General features: G+C 58.3%; 1 protein-coding gene across 2 annotated transcripts in view; it reads left to right on the top strand.

Moving 5' to 3' along the window:
* Cry2 (cryptochrome circadian clock 2) overlaps positions 1 to 3,118 on the top strand; it is a 30,961-nt gene extending 27,843 nt beyond the window's left edge. For both annotated transcript variants that reach the window (XM_005384066.2, XM_013514038.1), the window contains one exon: positions 1,043 to 3,118. The gene's annotated coding sequence lies outside the window, so the exon portion shown is untranslated. The remainder of the gene's footprint in view (positions 1 to 1,042) is intronic.
* The last annotated feature ends 2,050 nt before the right edge of the window (positions 3,119 to 5,168 follow it).

The raw sequence follows: 5,168 nt of genomic DNA, 5'->3' as shown, positions 1-5,168 counted from the left end.
TTTGCCGCTGAGCTAAATCCCCAGCCCCCTTAATTGCTTCTTTAAAGACCCTGTCTCACACTCACCTGTGATCCCATCTAATCAGGAGGCCAAGGCTGGAGGATTGCAAGCTGGAGGCCAGCCTGGGCATTTAGCAAGACCCTGTCTCGAAGTCATTTCTTAAAATAGCTGGGGGTGTACCTGGTGCAGCACTTGCCTAGAGCGCGCAGTGCCCTAGGTTCAGTCGCCAGCACCCTCCCCCACACACACACAAAGGTGCCTATCTCCAGGTGCAGTCGCGTCCCAAGGTACGGGGTTAGGACTTGGAATCGAGGGCAGGGGCCTGAGTCAGGCTCGTACAGGCGCGCAGTACGAGTAGGCTCAGACACCTGCCTAGCATCGTAGTGTTGCAGCCTGCAGACTTTGAGGGGAGCGCTGCTTCTCTGCAGCCTCCCGGACACACGGGGCCTGTGTAAACAGGCAGCCTGGGATCGTGCCGGGGTTACCCTGTCCTCTGTTACCAGCGATGAGGCTGTGTCGTCCCTCTGCCCCAGATTCAGGCTGTTGGAAACCTTTCCAGTGAGTCATCCTGTGTCTCCTCTTCCTCCAGCACTGTGCCATGGTTCTTTTATCTATATACGGAAATTTGCCCGCCTGCTGGTTCTAAACTCAGTCACTACCTTACTCTTCTCAATTGTTGGTCCCGGCTGGCTTCTCTCCTGGCCGTTGTTGTTCTGTTTCTCCATCTCTGGCAGCAGCGGCTTGCCCTTATTATATCTGAGAAGTGTCACCCAAGGCTTCGAGTGAGTGCCGTGTGGCCTTGTCTTCCTCTGCTGCCCTCGACCGTGGGTGGAGGGTGTCAGGGGAGAGCTTGTCCTGCGCTGGCACTTGGAAGGGGCAGTGTTCAGTCACCGCCTGTCCCCAGGGGCCTGCGTAGCACACTCTTCAGTTCTTCCCACTTCCCAGTTTCAGTGTCCCCAGGGGAGCAGCCAGAGGAGCTCGTGTCGCTGGGCAACTGAGCAGCCTCCTGAATGTTCCTTTTGCTCTTGTTTTTCTCTTCCAGCTGCAGAGTCACCGCTCCGTGAGCAAAACCTGGGTGCCCGAGCAGCCACCGTGGCCAGAGTGCAACCCACAGAGAAGCTGGTCACCGACCAAGACAGAGCGAGCGTGTGTGTGTGTGTGTGTGTGTGTGCGCGCGCGCGTGCAGCAGGTGTGTGCTGTCTGTGTGTGCACGTGTGTTTACACTCTCACGATCCTGAGTGCTGCCTGGGCTGGAGGAGTGCCTGGAGCAGCCCACCTGGCCTCCAGGCACAAGGCTAGAGGTCATGGCCGTGACCTGCAGCCTTGTCTGAGTAGGATGTCGTGGTACGACCCTGCTGGGCCCCCTCTCTTTGCATCAGGCCGAGGAGCAGAAGCGCCGCGTTCCTGCTCTTGTCGGAAGCACAGGATTCTAGAGGCAGCCAGAGTCCTGCTGAGTCCCCGCTCTCCAACGCAGGAGGGTGGGCAGGATGGAATGGGTGGGTGCCATCCAGGTACAGCCACCTGGCTGTCCTCTTAGTTTAAAATCCTCTGCCACTGGTCCTGCAGCCTCTTCCTTGGGCATCTGGGACTGAGGACGAGGCTATAGACAGAGCTGAAAAGTCTGCTGTTGGCTGGAGGTACACCCAGATGCCTGACTGGTGTAGTAGCCTAAGAACACATACGCACTTTCAGGTCTGGACCCCAAGGTGAGGAATAGAATCCCAGCTGTCACTGTTCTCCTCCCAGAAGCTGAAAGCCAGCGTCAGAGCCTGCGCAGGAGCCGTGCAGGGGCCAGGGTCCCAGGCGGGCCCTCCACCAGGAGCCTAGGCCAGGTGGCCCCACGGTGCTCAGTGAGGACAGCTGACCGCCGGCCAGGGAAGCCAGCTTGTCATTGTTCTGTAGGCTTCCAGGGCCTGCTGCGAGCTGGTCCGCATCCAAGCTGCCGTGTCAGCTGTCCCGGTAGCTGGGCCCCCAGGGCTCAGACAGAGGGACTGCAGTGGGCACTGCCAGGGGAGTTGGCAGAAGTCTGTGTGGTGCTCACAACCAGCACACCGTCCCTTCCAGAAGCGGTAGGCGGGTCTGCACCAAAGCAGCCAGGCCTACACTCCAGGAGTGGCCTGTGCCGCCTCCACTCCCCCCAGCTGTCACAGGCCTGTGTCGAGAGCAGCACTGAGGACTGTGTGGCCAACGAGAGCAAGTCTTCCTTCCACCCCATGGCCTGCACTTGAGCCACAATGTGTGCGCGCGTGCGTGTGTGTGTGTGTGTGTGTGCGCGTGCGCGTAAAGCTGAAAGGCTGATTCCTGTTGGATTGTTCTCACGTGTAACATTAAGCTAGCCTCTGGGCCTCTTCCTCTACCTCCCTGTGACCTTTCCAGCCTCAGCTGTTAACTCCCACTGCCCACCCTTACTGTCCTCTGTCCTCAGACCAGAGCCCTGGGGCAGGCTCTTGTCTCCTCAGTGTGCAGCACGTTGACAGGCTTCTTCCTGAGATGGCCTGTGGTTTTCTCAGCCAGAGAGCTGCCTCTAGAGTCCTACTGTTATGTGTGTCACCCTCACCAGAAATGTCCTGTGCTCGCGTGGGGGAAACGCCGTAGGTGCTGGTGTTTTCAGAGCGCTGGGTGGGGCTTTCCTTCCCTCAGCGCAAGCCAGGAGAGGAAGAGTGGTGTGAGCCCGGAAGGTCAAAGGTTGAGGGCCAGATTCAGTATTTATTTAGCAGCACCTTCAGCTAGTGAGATGATTCCCTTCTCCAGCCTATTGGATGGCTCTCTTCCCTACGGTACAGGCTGGCGAGACCAACTCCCCTCTGCCATTCCCAGCAGGCTGGCCCGTCCCCAGGACAAGCTTCCAGTGCAATGGAATCGTCCACTCCTGGAGCTGTGGGGTGGGGCGTGGTGGCCCGTAGCTCCATGATGGCTCGGGCCTCCGTCCCTGGCCCAAGTGGCCCTGGGGACTGCCGCAGAGCAATGCCCCAGACCTTCATCCAAGGACCAGTGTGGGGAAGAGATGGTCGCAGGCAAAGTGCACTTTATAGAAATCTTCTATTGCTGGGAAGGTGTGTTTCTCCCACGGTTTGTTTGTGAATATTCACTTGTTTTATAAACTTCTGATCCTGTCTGAGCAAAGCTGTGCTGTCATCAGTGGGAGGTCTGGGGACCGGGGCTTGGGAAGGCTGAGCCTGCATGAAGCTTTGGGCCACCCCATCTTGGTTCTGCTGGAGCCAGGAGCCTTTGACTCCTCCCTGGAGCAAGGAAGTGCCCTGCGAGGTCCTGCTGGAGCAGAGCGGTGGACAGCACTCCGGCCTGGGACGAGGTTCCCTAGTGCCACCCTGCCATGACCCAGCATCGCAGCCCCCGTAGCCCTCCAAGGCTGGGGTCAGATCTTGGCTGGACTGCGGCCCATTCTTTACCTCAGTGCAGCGCTTAAGCGACAGCGGTGTGCTGAGGAGGGCATGTGGGCCCTCTGGCCCTGATGACATGGCTGGGATTGTCACAGTCCCGCCTGGGGCCTGGGTGCTGGCTTTGTCTCATGCCATCTGGCTGGAGTACCATGTGCATGGGCTTTCTGTGGGGAAGGGATTCAGACACAGCCAAAAAGAACCAGTCTGCCCTGCACAGCGGGAGAAAGAAGGAACTTGACTCGAGTGTTCTCATTTCTTGGCTCTGCTCTGACACCCTGCTGGCCTTGCCCCTCCCTCTCCGCACCTTCTGTGTGGCTTTGGCATGGCCCTAGGTGCTGAGATACCTTTGCTCTGGACCAAAGGTTCTGAAGATGGATTGTCTTGGACATGCACACACTCCTGCCCTCCTGCCGGTGCTCCCTAGCTGAGACAAGTGTGTGTTCTTAGCCATGATAGCCAGCAAGGTGCGTTCCTGAGAGGAAAAGACAGGCGCCACCATGGCAGATGGTTCCTGTGAGGGCCTCGTGCAAGGGACTTGAGCCAAAATAGCAGAAACAGTAGAGTGACCACCCCTCTGGCGCCAGTGGCAAGGAGCAGAGGCAGCCAAGGCCTTAGGTATGTTCTCAGGGCACGAGCAGGGTGCTGTTGGCTGGCGTGCAGGTGCTTGCAGCTCCCGAGCGTCACGTGAAAGAATGGGGCCAGCATGACCAGTTGGCAGTTGAGAATTGCAAATAGGACTCCCCAGGCCATGAAATTCACTCTGCCCCTTCTGCCCATGCAGGGCAGGGTCTGCCATTCTCTCAGGTGGCCAGACAAGCAGTGAGATTTGGCAGGGCCTCTGTGACCCACCAAAGCCAGGGCCCTTGGCCTTGGCAGTCCGTGTTTCATGAGAGGACCTGATCCCAGAACACAATGCCGCCAGGGCCAGGACTAACCCTCTCCAGGGAAAAGAAGGCTGGGAGAAAACCCAACAGCAGTGGAGAGAAGAGAGACAACTAAAAGACTTCCAAGATGTCAACAGGCTCAAGGGAAAAGGTCCCTTAGGAAGGGAGAAGCCAGACCTGGGGTATCGGTGCAAATGAGGGGAGCTCTGCAGGAAATGCAGTTGAGGTGCTAGGTGCTGGGGAAGTCCTGCCATCAAGGAGGAAGTGCGGGGTGGCCGGGGAACCAAGAGGAGGGCTCAGGGAGCCAAGAGGAGGGCTCACTTTACCATTAGCAGCTGCTTGCAGCTGAAAGGAGTCTGGGGCCAGTCTTTATCAAGGACACACTCTAGGGAAAGTCCGTGGGAGGGTCGTCACAAAGGAAGAGGACAGGAGTGAGGTGAGGCCTGCATTGTCCATGGGAGCTGGGAACACCTAGCCCTCACCTCGCCATTTCTCGTATGTCCTGTCACCACAACAACGAGAGGGATCATCCCCATTTCACAGATGAGAAAACTGAGTCTTAAGCAGTGACATCACTAATGCCGTGCCCAACTGCCTGTGCACCTGCGAACTCACACACCTGGCTCCAAACCTGTCTCCCCGTCGAGCCCCCCAACATCCTCTGTCCTTTCTATGCCTTCCTCCATGACCCTCCTTTCCTGCCCACTCTGTCTGCTGTGGGGGCCCAGTTGGGGGCCAGCGTCTGGCCATTAGCTAACTGATTCCAGGGGTGTCCACTCTTGGGACAAACCACACCGGCGCGTGGGGCTTTGCGGGCTCGGAGAATCCAGGTCACATTTGGGGCGGGGCTGGGCAAACCCTGGGCCGCGCGGCGGAGCCTTCAGCA

This window comes from Chinchilla lanigera, unplaced genomic scaffold (genome assembly GCF_000276665.1).
Source record: "Chinchilla lanigera isolate Chin_1 unplaced genomic scaffold, ChiLan1.0 scaffold00021, whole genome shotgun sequence".
NCBI lineage: Eukaryota > Metazoa > Chordata > Mammalia > Rodentia > Chinchillidae > Chinchilla > Chinchilla lanigera.
The sequence above is the reverse complement of the archived record's forward strand: the minus strand, read 5'-3'. Positions and strand labels throughout refer to the sequence as shown.